Genomic DNA, 18,491 nt, shown 5'->3' with positions numbered 1-18,491 from the left:
AAACACAGTGTCTCAAAAAAACTATGTGTCTTACTTTTCAGTCCCATAGTGACAACAGAACTAATGGAAACTACCCAAATATGTCTGAAATCTCAGTATCAATTTAATGTGAAGTATGGTAAAAATTCCTGTTATTTGTTGCCTAAAAAGGAGCAATACTTGCCCAAATTTGTATGGATAGAAAAAATGATAAACTATTTGGGAGGTTCATTAACCCTTCTTTTCTTGTACTTGCAAGAGGAAGATGAAGTTTGGGGAGTGCCATTATCTATGAAAAAGAATTTGGTTGCTTCCAATACTCTACTTTTCTGTTTTTAATGCAAGAACATTGTGCAAATATTGTGCTCATTTCCATATCAAAATGAAGGTTGGATGTCTTTTAAGCAAGGCATATATTTAAAAATTTATTTTTGAAATCTATTTTAATTGAAGGGTTTATTTTTAAAATTCTTATGAGACTTGCACAATATCCATTGTGACCAGAAATGTAATTATCTCCTCCATAGCAATTAAAGTCTAGCTGACAAATGTAACAATATGAAATATATTTATTAAATCTGCACTTCAAAATTTGAAAACCAAACCCAAAGCATTACACAGCAATACTATAGGTCAGATTTGTTGCAAATCATTCATTTTGGCAAAATTTAAAAATGTGATTTATTTCCCATAGCAATAAATGGATAATATACCAAGGTCTAGGATTTTTTGGCTTCCCTGTATTTTCTTTTGAGTGTGCAGGAGTTGCCTGAATGAATAAATAATAATAATAGGAAGCATGTAACTCATGTTAATTCCACATCAAGAAGGAAAGCAAACTGAAAATCTGTAATTCTCTTTTTCTATTTTTTTGGGTCTTTTTGGGTTGTTTTTTGTGAAAGAACATCTAGTAATCTGTTTACTCACTGTGTGATTGAAGTTTCTTGGGCTGTCTCTTGGGGGTCCATGAAAGATGACTAAGAAAGAAAAGTGCAGTGTGAGAGGTATGCACAGAGAATAACTTGTTCATCCCTTAATCAAAGGAGCAAGAAACTGGCTGTGCCAGCTAAGTGGGAAGGGAGAGGAACATGAGGTCACAAACCTCCAGGCAGGTTGCAGAGTCAGACAGTAATTCTGGCTGCAGGGGAAAACAAAGACTTCACATAATGATGACAGAAAGACCAGGAAAAAAATCACAGAAAAACAGATCAGCAGAAACCAGAAATATTCACAACATCTGTGCCCTGTATTATCCTTCCATCCTATGCGTGTTCAGGGGAAGAGGCTTGCAATATTTGCCAGAGTTTTGATGAATCATTCAGTGGCACTGATTTCAGATCAGAAGGCAAAGTTCACATGCACGCATCAAAAGTTATATAAAATGTGCAAGATAGACTTGAAAAACTGGTTTTATGCAATAAAGTGGACTTTGTTTTTATACATAGTTAGCACCAGCAGTTGGATGAACCTGCAGAGTAGGAATTAGTTTTATCATGGCAAGAGCTAATCAGATTTTTTTCTGTTCCACCATGGAGCTAGTAAAAATTTTTAAATTCCACTGAGCTGCTAATTTTCTCTGATGCTTAAAACAAACCAATATTGATAATAAAAACATTAAAAGATCCACAATGGTTGAGTTGAGGAGTTACTAAGTGCACTACTTTGTGCATTCTGTTTAACCAGGTAAGAAAACCTTTTTGTCAAAAGCCATTGTTCTTCATCCAAATTAAATGGTATTACCCTTATAATAAAGGATTATTATTTTAATGAAAGGTTAATGAGGGACAACTGCTGTCCTTCAAAGAAAGAAACAGCAGCAGAAATTGGTATTTCACATTTAATCAATTGGAGGCATGCTGCTTTTGTCGTTCTCTTAAGGTCATTTCAATACAAGTCAGAGACCATGTTTGCAAGCTTCACTTAGATGATGCAAGGCATGCAAAAGTAGCTGATCTTAAATCTGAGCATCACAGTCCTTAAAGAGCAGCAGGTTGATATATGGATATGTAAGAAAAAATAATTTTGCAGGGTCCACATTTTTTTCCTTGCTCTAGTAATTCCCTGGTTCCCATACAATTATCTACAGGTAAGGTAACAGCTTTTCTAAGTTCCATGTCTCAGAAGGCTGCACCTTGGAATACCTTAAACAGAAACAATTTTTGATATCAAGAGTATGGTTAAAATTGGTTTCATAAATATACACTTAATGATACATTTGCTAGATGTTCTAAATAAGTGCAGGTACAGTTTATGATTGATTTGTTATTTCTGTTGGATTATGATTACACCAGTGACTGCATGTCAAAGAATTTCTGTTTGCTGCCTGAATCAGTTGTTTGAGCTGCATTAGCTGAAAGAAGCTAGGGTGCAAAAAATCCAATGCTTTTGACTTTACTCCTTGCTTTCAGATGGACTTTGTTCCTAACTACCCTTCACAAACCTGTCAAATACTAGGCAAGGAGATTTACAGCCTTAGAAATACATTTGCTAAACCACACATTGTCAGAGCTGACAAGTAAGTTAGGGTTTCTTTTTATCCTATATTCTATTTTAGATGTTTACTATAGGATTATATAAACCTCTTTTATTCTGTTTCACACAAATGAATACTTCTGCTGGCCTAGCTTAGAATCCCACTGGTACCTATTTTGCTGAGTTATTGTAACATATGTTCTATTATTCCCAAATTAAAAAATGATCCTAAGATTATGGTCAAAGTTTAGCCTTAAAAGCAGATGAGCACATAAAAAAATGCAAAATTTTATGACAGGAGTCCTTGTTGGTATTGGTCAAATGAATGATATTCTAAAGCCAATTGTCTGTTGCTTATGGACTATGCTGCTTCCATGGCAGGATTAGTAGATTGATAAATAATTCACACTTTGGTAGATTGTGATGTGGCCTCAAATTCACTCCAAAATTCTCTGTCTTCTCCTCCCAAGCTGCACAGGAGGATGGGGAATGGGGTCAGTTCACCACATGTGTCCCTGCTGCTCCATCTTTCTCACGGGGACAACTCCTCACACTTCCCCTGCTCCATTGTGAGGTGCCTCCCATGGGAGACAGTCCTCCATGAACTTGTCCTATGTTAGCCCTTTCTCCTTGTTAGCCCTTCCTATAGGCTGTGGTTCCTCATGAATTGCTCCAGTGTATGTCCCTTCCACAGGGTGCAGTCGTTCAGGGACAGACTGCTCCATTGTGGCTCTGCCACAGGATCACAAGCCCTGACAGTGTGGGCTCCCCACTCCATCAGTTCACAGGTCCTGCTAAGAGCCTGGGCTTAGCATGGCATCACAGACCCTTTGTGCACCCCTCTGCTCTGGCATGGGGTCCTCCACAGACCTCAGGTGGATCTCTGGTCCACCACGGACCTCCACGGGCTGCAGGAGCACAGCTGCCCCACCATGGTCTGCATCAAGGGCTGCAGGGGAATCTCTGCCCCAGATCCCAGAGAACCTTCCTTCACTGATCTGTGGAGTTGTTGCTCTCATATTCTCACTCACCTCATCTTTGGCTGCAATTTGCTCCTGTGCTGTGAATTCTTTCCCCTTCTTAACTATGTTTTCCCAGAGGTGCTGCCGCTATCACTGATGGGCTCGGCCTTTGCCAGCAGTGGGTCTCATGGAGCCATCTGACATGGACTCTATCACACATTCTGGCAGCTTCTCACAGAAGGCACTCCTGTAGCCCCCAACCCCAGTGCCAAAATCTGGCCACTAAGTCCCAATTCACAAATGAAAACAATGACAGACACATCCTGTTTCTCTGCATGGGATCAGTGAACCTACATCTCCTGCATTTCAAACCCCTTATCCTCTTAAATTTCAGATGGCTGGAGAATGTTCAGGATGAAATCTAGAGCTGTGTTTTATAATGTAACATATATTATACTTTTATTTGTACCTTTCATCATAGAAGAGGGCAGGGAAGAGAAAAATGGTAAAAGGATTATGGGAGAGTCATTATTACAAGGAAATGGATCTGGGTTTCCTCACTGACTCTCAATTTCTCTGACTTATCATTTCAGTGGATTAACTACTCAAATCAAATTGAATGATAAACTCAGTCTAATATAAACTGCAGAGCACATTATTTTTTAATTTTTCTGAATTTCAGTCTTTTACAGATCTTTGCCCCAAAATAGACCTACTTCATTTTCCTTGTTTATGAGAATGTGAACAAGGCTGTGGAAATTATAAATAACAGTAACAACTGTTCGTAGATGAAGTGTCTCGATCCATTTTGCAAACAGTCTCCCATGACAAAATTTTTGAAAGAATTAGGCTACAGTCCAAACACAGGCTTCATTGTCTTTGAATCTAGAATTTGAAAACATTTAGATAAATGATGACTATGATTCTCTACAAATGTCTGTCATGTTATTTTCTCATATATCAGTGTAATTAAAAAAGACAGCCTATGATTTAAAATCCATGCAACATTTGACTCAAACAAAAACTCTAAATCCTTTTCATGGACACATACCTTCTACCATATGTATTTTTTAAAGGACACATTGGATATAAAATTACTACAGCTTAAAGTACTGCAAAAGATGAGTAGTCCATATGGTACTGACTTACACATATCACATTCAACAGCTAAGTGCACTTCAATATCATCATAAGTCACATCAGAGTGCTATTTCAAGCACTCTGTTTTCCCCTCCAGCAGAACATCTCACTTCGTGGTACAGCTCAGGAAATGTTTTCTATTAAAGATCTGTCAAGTCCCTGTGATGACCTAGTTCTGACAAGTTACCTGAGCTACTGAAGTGACCTTCTGACAAAGCCAGAAAATGAGGCTCACGAGCTAATGTCAGTGTTCTCATGTTCCCCACACTGTTCAAAAGGTCTCATAAAACTCACATGGATGTGTCTTGGATGCAGTACAACTGAATAATAAACAGATAAAAGAAGCAAGAGAGACAAAAATTAAATACTCCATTTGTCGTTTCTTGAGGAGGAGCACTACTTCAATGAGTTACAAGCAGCCATAATTCTGCAGCTTCACTCAGCTTCACACATGGGACAATACAATACCAGAATAGGGGAAGTTTGTTTTCATAATGTGCTACTAGTCGTGTGAAATATTCCTTTTTTTTTTTAAATCAATCCAGCTTCCTAACTCTTGATTTTCTTCGGACACACCTCTAGAAACTAGTAAAGGTTTCTTGCTTGTAAGACTTATTTGCTCAGAGTTTAGAATATGTCTCAGTAGCTGTTTTGTAGTTTTAGAGCAGAATAAAATGGATTTATCACAGAAAATATTTTATTAGGCAGATAAGTGACAAAATTTTGTAAGATGTAAATTCCACAAGTCATCTTGATTGAGATCCAGAAAACTCAAGGCCCATTGGGTTGAAATAGGGATGGTTTTCACTAAAATAGAGTCAATTTTCTTCACAACAGTTTGTATGAGGCTGTGTTTTGGATCTGTGCTAGAAACAGTGTTGATAACTCAGGCTGGGGACGGACAAGGAGTTGGGAGGGGACACAGCTGGCACAACTGACCCCAAATAACAAAGAGATATCCCAGACCATATGGCATCACACTTAGTATGTAAAGAGGGAGGCAGGAAGGAGGAAGAAGGGGATGTTTGGAGTCATGACTTTTGTCTTTCCAAGTCACCACTGTATGTGGTGCGGCCCTGCTTTCCGGGTAATGCCTGAATACCTGCCTGCCCAGGGGAAATGGTGAATGAATTCCTTAGCTTGCCTTCCTTTATTAGCATGCATGGTCTTTGCTTTACCAGTTTAGCTGTTAAACTTTACCTTCAGCCACAAGTCTTCTCACTTTCATCCTTCTGATTCCATCTCCCATCCTGATGTAGAGAGAGTGAGGTTGTGTGTGGTGCTGAGTTACTGGCTGGGCTTAAATCATGACAAATAGATATCAACAAAAATACTCATACAGTCCTTTTTTGTATGTTTACATTGTCCATGTGGTTTATATTACTTGTTTTCATTGTTTATACTGAAAAAAAATGTTTTTCAATGTTCAGCAAAATAAATTATAATTATTCTGATTTAACCTAATAAATAATTTCTTCTACACCTTAGATCATAGGCTTTTTAAATTTTAATTTTAGTTTTTTTAACTTGTGTATTTTCCCTCAAAAGAAGAGTTAAAAATTAAGCAGTTAAGTAAAACAAATAGTCTAATCATATCTTGTTGTTGCATCAGAAACAAGATGCTTTAACTTCCTTCATTGTACAGATGTGCTTCACAATTTTGACATCAACTCAGTTACTGGTAGGTGGTGCAACTGGGACCAATGAGCCATGGGAAACCTGAGATTTGGATATTGGAGTGCTGAATGACATCCCAGGACAGGGGGCACTGCCCTTGAAGTCAATTGAATAAGGCCCTGTTAAGAGTTGTCTCTAGGTGGGCACACAAGAAGTGACATTGCAAGTACCAAGCCATTACTTTTATATGGTGTTCATGGGTGCATCCACAAGATTTTTTAGGATGTTGCCTATTGTAAGCCTCCTAAGGGAAAGTCCAGTTATGGGCTTGTGGTTTCATTCACATGTGTCTGTTTCATATCAGTGGGCTTGTGATGTGAGCCAGCCAAGTGACCAAGCATGTCTGGCCTGTGAGCAGAGCTCACTGTGAAGTCCAAAAATGCCAGCAGCTAGGTTAGTATAAAATCTGGTTATTCCACTGAGAACAAAGGTGGAGACAAGTGCCACGATCCTTTCCTCCTTTGCATTCTCTTTCTCAAAAGAGTCCCCAAAAGATCAGAATCTTGACAAAAAGTAACGCCATATTTAGTAGCAAACACATGGGATTACTACAGAATGCATTATGTATGACCATTAGGGGGATTGTCAGTGTTGTATTGCTAGTTCACTTTTTGTTGGCATTGTCCTGCTGGGAGTTAAGCATACCTCTCAAATATCAACAAATCATGCTCAATAGTCATGGAACATGTAGTAATGGAGATGAAGATGAGATTCATCACTCTGCAGCATACATCAGCTCAAATATTATCACCAGATGCATCTCTAAACTCACTTCTTACCACCTGTTGCCACAGGTGTGAAAGCTGCATTTCCTTCAGTTAGATAGGTCTTCTGCTGTAAATGAATAAATAAATTAAACCACGAAATTTCAGAACAAAAATGATCAAAACATGCAGGAATAATTCTGTTTGTTAAATGCATCTATTTTAAATGCTTTTTGAGTGACTGGTTTCATGCAAGTACATAGGATAATTCTTCTCTAGGAATTTTGTCTACCTGTCACTAAACTGCTGTTATTAGAACAGGAGACCTGACCAGGAGACCCCATGTATTCTTATTTTTTTTTAACTGAATATTCACAAACTATACTGGGCAACGGGGACTGGGCAGTACTCCTTGAACAAAGGGGTTGGACAGGGTGATCTCCAGAAGCACTTTCCAACCTCAGGCATTTGTGAAAGTCCAGTGTCTTTCCATGCTGAGATGAGTGCAGCCTGTTGGCTACAGAGGTATCCTTCACACAAGTGCAAGGTTATTTTGTCAAGTGCTTTCTAAGAGCAGATATTCTTTTGTATACCCTCTTTACAGCTCTTCACTCCCCAGGAACAAATTGCTTTTCTCCTGTCCTGCTCACAGAGAAAGAAAATCCCTCTTTTGATTCTGCTTGTGTCATTTCCCACTGTTTTCTCAATGGGACAAATTGCCTTGCCTTTTTTCCTTTCTGTCTCTCTCCCCTTCATGCCAGTCCTCAAGGTCTTTGAAATCCTTTTCTCTTACCAAAGTAGTGTGGCAAACATTGTCAGTAATGCAACAGCCTCTGAACTCTCTTTTCATTTCCCATGCATGTTCAGCAATTCTTACCCATTACAGGAAAGAAAGGCTTGCCATTTCCACTGCTGGCAGCATTACTTTTTAAAAAAGGTTCTAGAAAACATTTGGTTCTCTCCTTGTACTTTTTTCTCCTTGCAACTCTGGTTATGCTTTTGTTCCGTTTAATTGTTTTGACTCAATTTTATGTATTTTTAAGCCTAGCCACACTCTTGGTACGAGGCAGATACTATTATAGGGAGGAGATGAGAAGGATGTTAATAAAATTTGCAGATTCCTGCTGTCCTCAAGGGACAGCTGTTTTTGTCCACGTGCCCCATGGGCTGTAGGCAGTAATACAGAGAAGGTGAAGTACAGTGTGAGGTGTTGCACTGGAGCAATGCCAAGTTCACTGTGGTGATCTAAGGCACATAAACTGCAGACACTGGCCACAGACACAACTCACAACCTGCCCACAAAGCCAAGTGAAATGTTTGATGGAGAGGAGTAGATGTGGCAAAACTTCTTGGTCTGGTTTTTAAATGGAAAATTGAAGTCACACTTCCATAAACTTGAGATATAAATAAAAAAAGAGATATTACTGTGTACTGGAGAAACTCTTTCCAACCAGAATGCTTTTGTTTAAGAATTGGAGATGATTCTTAAAATGGTCTTGTTTGGAAGGGGCTGGAAGGAAAAGAAATACTAATACTAATACTATTTCTACTACTACTAATAAAAAGTTTGTATTTTTTTCTGGTTGAAATTTGCTTGTCTTCCACTAATTTTCAGGTGCTGGCTTTAAATTGAATCTTAAAAAAACCAAAATACAACTAGAAAGGGGACAGGAAAAAAAAAGAAAATTTAAATCCATGGGGTCATTGCAACAAAAGAAGTGGCCCTCCTTGCATTAACTGTAGGACTAAAAGCAAGGATTTCTGTCCTTGCATTTAATTTACTGTATTATGATAGGCAGATTATTAAATTGTGTTTTAGTTTCCCTGGCTTTGAGGTAAGTCTAGTGGAATCTTGTGAGGGATAATATATTTGTCCATCACTTTGGGATCTTTGGATATAACAGGCTATTGCACCAAAGTAGCTCCTTATGGAACATCACACAAAATTAAAATGCAACACTGAAAGACATATCCTTTGGGCTGTGTGTTTTATTTTTTATTATCTAAACAAGTCAGTTGACATATTTATGGTAAGAGTCTTACCTTCTACATGCCTTCTACATCTTGGATTTTTAACTTGATCATGAAGGAGAAGGAGCATTTGAGGAAAAAGTCTTAAGCAGAATTTTAATTTAGGGAAATATATCTTACTATTGAAATTAATGTGCCTTTCTTTGGGCTTGTGCTCAACGATGGAAAACATTATGTAGGCTGTGGGTCAGAAAACTTTGTAACTCAGAAAATTCAATCCCTTCTGTCACTCAGCACTGACAGTGGGTGGATTAATATCAGTCAATGCCTGACTGGGCTCAGAACATTATATGCATGAAGTGCTGCCACTACTGGTGGAAACAAGGCCAAGAATTTAATCCAGGAAAAAGCCTTTTGAAAGCTCCTGGCTAGCTCTCAGTTCCATCCATTGACAACTGCTAGTTTTGTGTTGCAAACACAGATATTTGCCAAAGTAGAGACTGTTGGTGTTGCATAGAACCTTTAAATAACCAGCAGCAGTGAGATCTTTCAGCGCCACTGGGTGAGCAGCAGCAGCTGTTTCCAGCTGCAAACTGCCACAAAGTCGGGACTGTCTTGCAGCCTCAAAGGGACAGCAAGTGGTCAAAAATGACTGTCTTAGCAATTGTCCTCTAGGGATCATGTTGCCATAAATCTGCCATCAAGGAAGTTGTGTTTGCCAGCCCCCTAGGGCTGCCTGTTTGTGGCATGCTGGAGGGGAGGGCGTGGGCCAGCCTGACTAGACTGGGTATCTCAGGGTCTGTCTCAAGCCTAAGCTCCACCAGGACGAGGAAACCTGAGCTCCTCAGTGCACACTGAATGAGGGACTAAACAGTGCAGATTTAGACTCATCAAACCTTGACTGCTGCTTCACTTTAAAATACCTGTAGAATGTATTACATGTCATTTGGTTGTGTGGTGAGAAAGGACCTGGAACAGGAGCCCCTGTTGTGGGGACTTCATGTGACCAAGGGGTGTGAACTGTACAGCAGATTTCCCAGACAGTCCTACAATTGAAAGATTTTTGTGGGGTTCCTTCCACTTCCATATACAGGTTGAATGAGAGATCAAAGAGAAAAAAATGATGTCTTGCAGTTTGAGACTTTTTCCTGGCTTCAGAGAAAATCACATGTTTTAGCTCTAGATCACAAGTTTTAGTGCTTGGTCTATTCCAGCACATGCACTCTGTATCCTACACTTGTGCAAATTGCAAAAATATAAAACCAGTAAAAGTCACACAGTCACTATTTTAGCCCACCAGTCACCCACACATTTTGAAATAAATGCCTTGAAGAGAGGATTAAGACCTTTAAATCCTGAGTGGAGAAAATTACCTGCTCAGAGCATTTTATAAATCTCTGAAACCCTAGGAAATGAAAAAGAAGGATTTAAAACATTTTTCCTCCATGTATTTAGCTGGCAAGGCTGGCAAATTAAGGTGATGTTTAGTTGAAATCTAACCTCTAAATCAGTAACAATTCTCTCTTCTGGAGACACTGTTCACTGGTATTCTGTATTTAAGAAGCAGCATATGCATTTGGCAAGTTAAGTTGTGTGAATGTGCCTTGTAAAGAGTATTCCCAGTGATGGCTGTGCCTCTGCCCAAGATCCATGTTCCAACCTTTGTATCTGTGAGAGACCCAATCATTCCCCAGTCATGAGCCACAACCTAAATTCTTTTTGTAGCTTGACTACAAACCCACCTTAAATTTTCTCATCTTTTCACCTTTCATTTAGTGCAATTAACCAGAGATATTTGCTAAAGGAATCTAAGATCTTCCTCAGCAGCCCTACACAGTCCTTACTAGCAGGACTAAAACAGTCTAGTCTCTTTGTGTGAGCTGATATACTTTTCACCTCATTTCAAGAAATTTCTAAATACTGCAGAACAACGATGATAAAAAGAGAAAAAAAGAATTATGCAATATGCCCTGAAAGGTTGAATAAAACCTTACATGCCATCAACCAGATAAAATTGTTGACTACAAAAAAGTATCTTGGTACTGAACATGGAGATGAATCTGCATTTAGGCAATTTGTTAAAATTTAATTAATTATCTGACATGCACTTTTAGGTATTATTTTATAATTTCCATCTACGGAGTAGATAACTCAATTACTACTGTCAAAAAAAAAAGTGGAGTATTTAATAATATACACTTCTATATTTACATATGGATCAAATTTGTATACAAATAATCAAACAGGAATATTAATAACAGCAATAAATAGTAGAATTTTTCTTTTAAGACCAAAAGGTGTTAGCAATACTCCCAATACTAAGGCAGCTCTTTAGTGACTCAGAGAAACTGTGAGAAGTGCAGAGCCAGCATGGTCATTTCCACACCAGGGCAGTGTTATTCCCCCGAGTATTGGCACCTATGAATTCTAAACTTCTTTCCTAAATGATTTGATTTCTATGTGTTTTTTGGGAAATTTGCACAGCTGGTAATGCAAGAGAAGACCTAACACACCTTCTTTTGAAGTTCCTTTTACAGTTTTACTATGCAGCTTTTTACACGGTCCTGTTATTTTTCTTGTATCTATTGATACCACTGAAATAGCATTGGCCCCATTGTATATTCTTTCATCACCTTCAGCCAAATATTACACATTTAAATAAATGGGCTTTTGATCCCTAACCTAGCTTCCCTTGCATTTGGGTTTCAATCTCTGTGTTTTGGGACATGAGCAGTTGGTATATATACATGGTTTAAAAGCAAGTGTATACTAAGGTATTCACTAAATTAAAGATTTGGTAATCTTTATAAAGCTAAAGAATTGCTGTTAGGTAACTGAAAAATATTTTGATTTAGTATATTCTATGATCTTTCTTATTACTTTTCTCCAAAGTTCTCTTACATTATAACAATATATATATATATATATATATATATATATATATATATATATATATATAATTATTATATAAAGGTGAAGTTTAGTTTGAATTGAAGAAAGATGTCCAAGTTTGATTTCATTAAAACTGAATGAAAAGGTGTTCTACTTCCATGCTAACAGGAAGCTTGAATGCACCTTGCAAAAATTTAGAGAGAGGTAACTCGGGATTTTGAAAAAAGCCTTGAACTGACTACTTGTTTTGAAATAAAAATGCTGAAATATCATTCACTTCTTTTTTTATGAATTTCATTGCTATGCTCCTACCTTTTTTATAGTTCATGTTCTGCATTTTCCATTCCAGGGATTCAATTTCCATTTCAAATGCATTCCATTGTGGTTTTTTGTTTGTTTGGTTTGGTTTCTTTTCCATTGCAATAATCGGTATGTTCCTTAAATTAGTCTATTTTAAATCATAAAATGTGACTTTTTGAACTCTTCTTTCTAATACAAGCTTTGAGATTTTTTTGCTTTCTTACATGGAACCATGTTTCCTTTCCACATATAGCTTCAAATTATTGTCATTTTTCTTTCTTCTTTGTTCTAAAAAAGTCTGTTAGCTATGTGCTAACTAGTAATGCTATTGCAAGCTCCTCCTCTCTTTTCTTCTGAATTTACACTTATATTTCTAGATTTATTTTAATTTTTAAGTCACTCTTATATTATCTCTTCCTAAAACCCACTCTGCTGAACTAACTCTGTTGGCCTTGGTAGGACTGCTTCTTTTATGACCTGGCTAGGCTTGCCTGATTTCAGGTATTTCTCTACTACAAATTGGGTAGAAATTGGAATATGAGTTGATGACTGTTTTTACAGAGTAAAAAATGAAAAATCATTGTTATATAAGAACAATGAATATTTGCTTTGTCTTTGAAAGTTATTAGTGAAAAAGAAAAAAAAAGTAACAAATTGGATGCAATTAGTAATTGTCAAATACTTCCAGTGTTTGCCACAAATCCCTAAGCAGTCCATGAATGCCTAAATTCTCACAGAACAGCAGTGTTATTTTAGATTTTTTTTCCTTGTGCTGTAACAAGCTAATTATAATCAAATTAATGTACTCTGTAACTGGAATAGTGCTGATGCATTACCAATGAAGAACAGTGGTTTGCAACATTAGCATGCCTGGGTGTGGAGCACCATGTTCTCTCACCCATTCACAACCTCGTAGCTAGAGATTTATTCTGACCCCTTTGTGTCCTTTACAAAAATGTGACTTTAGAGTAAGTTATGATCTTGAAAAAAACACCAGTAGTTATGGATTGCTGCTCAACTTGTCAAAACAACTCAAGGCAAATGAAGCCTAACCATGGTGAATTATTGGTCTGCTTCTTCACAGTAGAAGCCTATATATAACCACAGATGAAAACTGGGAAATGATAATTCAATGTCAGGGTTTTCTGCTGTTATACAAAGTTTAGAGATGGTGTATCCAACACAGACTTCAATAGCTTTAGCAAGACAGGATCTTGATTAACCCCTTGTCAAGATATTCTGTACTTTTCAACTATTGTTGAATCAGGAGAAGAGATCTGAACACAGGTTTCCGTGTCTGAAACTTAATTGCCTAAAATTGTTTAGTCATCATTTAACCAAGACATGCTTCAAATTTGCTCTGCAATCAGTTCAGTTCTGTTGCTAGTACTTTATGTTTCAACTTTTTTGCATTCACAAATTCACAGATGTTTCTTCACCCATTTTTATGTATACTCCATTATCATATCTGGAGTATACATAAAAAATATTCCTAGAATATGAATTACACAGAACTTGGTCATAACTTACAGTCATACAAAAATAAAGCATTTTTAGTATAAATCTGTAGCATTATCTCCTCCCTGATGAATTCTGGATAAAAGACATTTCCCCAGGAATACACCAGTGGTTATTTGTGGCTAATATTGGAGCAAAAAAACCAAAACGAAAACCAAAACAGCAATAATAAAATAATTACTGTATTGGAATTCAGACTTTATTGTACTGGAATTCAAACTTATCCTTACCTGATATGTTTAAGATGTAAAATATATTTATTATGGGCACTGAGGGCTAGAAACTCTCAAAATTTCTTGAAACTGAAGAATCTTACACTTGGAGTCAGTCCTAGTTAAATTCACCAGCACTTCTCACAGCTGTGAATCTGTCTGTAAATGTCAAGCAGATCTTTTACATATTCCATATTTTTTGTTCCATAAGAGCGTTTCACACCTTAATGAAAACAGCGTGTGTCAATTAACAAGCTAGTATCAGTTGTTTTGCATTTTCTTAATTAAGCCTCAAAAAAATAAAAAGGAAAGTGAGCTCTGCTAAGATTGTGTTTTGACAGCACTGTCTATCCTTATCTACTCGATGGAGACAATATATTCCAGAAGACTGAAACAGAAGCAAGTTAACAAGTTTTTTCAAATATGTTAAAGAAGTTTATTCCTCCACTGTTTTACAGCTTACTACCTTGCATCTCTTATCTTGCAGTCAGATTTCAGAGGGGGAGACAAACATTTTAAAGCTTTATTAAGCATCCTAAAGATCTCTGTGATAAAATAGCTGAAGTGAGAAGGTGTTTGGATGGAAAGAACAGGCACATTTTGGACTCAAAGACCACGATGGGGCTGAAACCTTATCAGAGTTCAGTCCTACCAGCTACAGAAATAGCATCCTGCACTACAGTGAGTCAGATCATTTCACACCTGTCTGTGCAGCACATATGAAAACAGCAATAATGAAAATTGATTCAGTGAAACATTTGGGATTAGTGCCTACACTCTTGAAAGTAGTGAAGATGAAGTCTATTAGAAAAAAGTAATGCTCTTTGAATCCTCCATGGTGTAAAACTATAGTTTCCAGAACATAAGACACCTCTTGAAACCACCATGGCATTCCTCTGTGTACATACTTTTGTTGCTCAGGGTACATTCTCAACTTGGAAAAGAGGATACAGGGGAAGGAAGATGATGTTCTCTCCTTTCATATCAATGAAGAATCAGAAAACCAGAGAAAAATCAGAGTTGCAGCTGTTCTGCAAATACTGCAGAACCATAACCCTCATATATGCTGGAGGATGCTGTCATAGCAGTTGCACAGATTCAAAGCATCATCTCTTTTGCTACTGCAAGCCAGCTGTAGACACCAAAGATACAGATTTCCATCAGTTTGCTGTGCCAAATGAAGAAAATTTCTAAGAGAGAGTGATTATGTTAACAAGCAGTTGTTTACTTTTTTGATGTTGATTCTGCCAGTAAGGAATTTAATCCTGCTCGGAAATGACTGCACAGCAATCCGACAGAAATGCATCCAGTCATAGCAAAGAGCAGCACTACACAACCTTGGGTGAAAGTTGCAGTGTTCAGCCACAGAACACCAATATTATTGTCCATCACGATAGGTAAAATCCTGAACAGTACTTTCCACTGACTTCAGGAGAGTCAGAATTTTAGCCAAGAGCTGTAGCTTCACACCGAGCATTGAATTGTCTCTCTTTAAAAGTACAACATGTCTCAAAAAAAGGGATGTTAGCTTACATTAAAAAAAAAAAAAAAAATTGAAAGGGTGTTTTTGAAGTCCCCCAATAAAATCTCTCCATGGAACAGGCTCAATTAAATCAGGTGGCTCAGGGTCTTGTCCCTTAAAACATTGGATGCTTCCAAAGGTGGAAACTTCCCAATCAGTCTGGACAACCTGTTTCAGAATTTATCTATCTACCGTCATAGTAAAAAAAAATAATTTCAAGTTTTCAGATCAAAATTTTTAGCCTCCAGAAGTTAATCTCACCAGCAGCACCAGCCCAACAGAAGTGCCCACAAGTATATACAGCCTATAGAAAATGTCCCTTGGTGTTCAAGCCTGGAAATCACTGTGACAACTGCGAGTTTTCTGCAATACCTCCAAATGACTTGGTTAATAATGAGGAATAGGAAATTAAGGTTGATGTTCATGATGCTGGAAAATTCTCTCATGTTCTCACAGTATTTTTTAATCATTTATGATGATGTTAGAACAAGCAATTTTGCAACTCAATGAAAAAGAAACAACTACTCTTTTGAAAACTGCTACTTTCCCCCCCCCCCGTTCATTTTATCATTGCCATGATTCCTGAGAGGTTCAGATGATTTTATAAAGTTACAAATATTTAAATATTTTGAGCAAACGCTCACTGTTTCTATGTGCCTTCCAGAACAGAAATCCAAGAACATGAATGCACTCTCTGCACAAAGAAAGTTTTTATAATTCATATTGTTCAGTTGATACCTTATATATGACAGTTGATACCTTATATATGACATTCTGTCTGACACCAGTTGGACCAAATGTCTCTTGAAATCATTAGGTAATGATATACACATAGAATATAAAGATAAAATCTTGGATACAAGGAAGACTATTCAAAAAGCCTTTTAAGGATTTCCTAAGCCAGGAATATTTTTAGGTGCTCACTGAAAGGCCAAAAAGGATAATTTTGTGCTACAATGTAATTTGCTGCAGAACAGCTCTGAAAACAGAGCCATTTATCTGTTTTGGTGTGACATTGTGCTGAACTGAAAATTGCTGCTGAGAACTAGACTTGTTTAGCTGAATCACCATTCTCTATTAATGCATAAAACAGTGTCTGCAGCAGTGCCTGCTCCCAGCCAGCCAGCTCAGGTTGTGAAAAGTGTGAGCTAGATTTTCTGTGAAATAAGCAATGCAAACAGATCATAAGAAACTTTTCCTTTCTTATGTGGCATTGAAATTTGTGGGATTGTGGTTGGGAAAAGTAGAGCTGATGGATGGCAGGCTGTCTCTATCACAAAATTAGAGCAAGCACTTTGCAGTTTGCTAATTCCTTTGGTAGTGTTTCATTTTTTTAAAATAAATTAGAACTATACTTGGCCTACTAGTGAAATATTAATAGTGTGAACATTTGAAGGATGAACCCTCCCCCCTGCCCCATTACATTACTATATAGAGAGTTTCTTGTTAAGAGTCTCTAAAGTATGGGGAGAGAAGATCAAGAACATCTTATTTGCCCACTGAGGCAACACATCTCCTGTTTGCTTGAATGCACAGATTTTTTGCCATGTGTGCAAGACACACAATAGAAAACTGAGCCATTAAAACTCATTAGTGAATTGAGCAAGGAAGTCAATAGTGTAATTTGCCCATCCTTCAGTGAACTATTCTCATATGAGTACAGCACTGTCTCCCACAGTTTTGACCCCATCGTAATCCTTGCTGGGAGAACATTGACACTGGAATTTTAAATGCTTTTGGCAGCATATGATTTAGTTGTAGGATGAGGAAGTTTTATATTCTAGTGCTACAGAAGCTGACTTCCAGACTGTGTGCTCTGTATCGCTGTCTAATTTGCACTTCCTGCATGGATGAAAGCACTTGGCCTTCAGTCTCAGATCTCCCAGACTACCTGTGAGTGCACACAGAGAAGAGCAATGCACACCCTGGAGCATCTTTTGCTGTAGTACATTATTAGGTGGAAATCAAGTAATGTCTGGCAGCCTATTTTTCATCATTCTTTTGACAGATTGGGGAAACATCTACCTTAGCTGTGGAGCCTTCAGAATAATTCAATTCCTCCTGAGCCAATTCTCTGTTTTTCAGTAACTCTGGACAAAACCATAATAAAATTTCAAGGACTCAATGTGCAAAAACCATATTAACAATAGAATGGTATATAACACTGGTATAACTTGATGACACCAACAGAGTAGCAAGAATCAATGACAATAGGGCAAGACTCACTGCTGGTTGCACAGAAGGTACTGACTTGCAAAACACAAAAAATTTACTGTTAGTGCTTAGAAAGTGCTTGGAGGCTATTCAATAATTTGAAGAAAATAAATTTCATGAATAAATTTAAAGTGCTGTAAAGATCTTAGCACAGATTTACAACCATTGATTAAGACATCATTCTTCTTGAAGTCAACTTACTGGTAATTTATGCATAGTGTATGTCAAAATGAAAATTTACAATTAGAAAGACAATGTTTTGTAACAATCAAATAAATAGACCCTCCATATGGCTAAGAATCTATGAAAAAAATTTAAAAATTTTTTATTTTCTATAGATGCGTCTTCTTTGATTAAGGATGAAGAAATGATAGTTTATGAGGAAAAGAAGAAAGAAAGAGTACCTGCAAAAAATCAAAAAGATAAATCTCAAAGCTCAAAACAGATTCTTTCTTCCTATGCATCTAATTCTATAAGAAATGAATTGGCATTTAATAACTTCTTTTTTGTATTTAATAATAATCACTCTTGAGACATCTTTATGTTATGTTGTAACCTCAGAGATGTGCACAGCACGAACAAAAGATATGAACTGATCAGAATTTTCTGTGCTTCTCTATTCACATTGGTGGGCTCCTCATGAACTCTGAATCTAAGCAATTCTAAATTTACAAGAACTAAATTTTTCCTTCTCCTTTTCCTCTGATTTCACTTTAAAAGAGTGAAGATTCTACCTGTATTCTTGAGAATATAATGCTGATGATAAAATTATCATTTTGCAATGGATTCCCCACAAATGATCTTTTGCATCGTATGCAGCTGCACTTAAAATTAAAATGTGCATAAGAGTGTCCAAAATTACTTCATACACAAAAAGGTAAGATGCTGTGTGATGCATTTCTTCGAAATGGTAGAAATGGCAGCTGAA

This window comes from Ammospiza nelsoni, chromosome 3, assembly GCF_027579445.1.
Source record: "Ammospiza nelsoni isolate bAmmNel1 chromosome 3, bAmmNel1.pri, whole genome shotgun sequence".
In the NCBI taxonomy this organism is placed as follows: Eukaryota; Metazoa; Chordata; class Aves; order Passeriformes; family Passerellidae; genus Ammospiza; species Ammospiza nelsoni.
Note: the sequence above shows the minus strand (reverse complement) of the source record.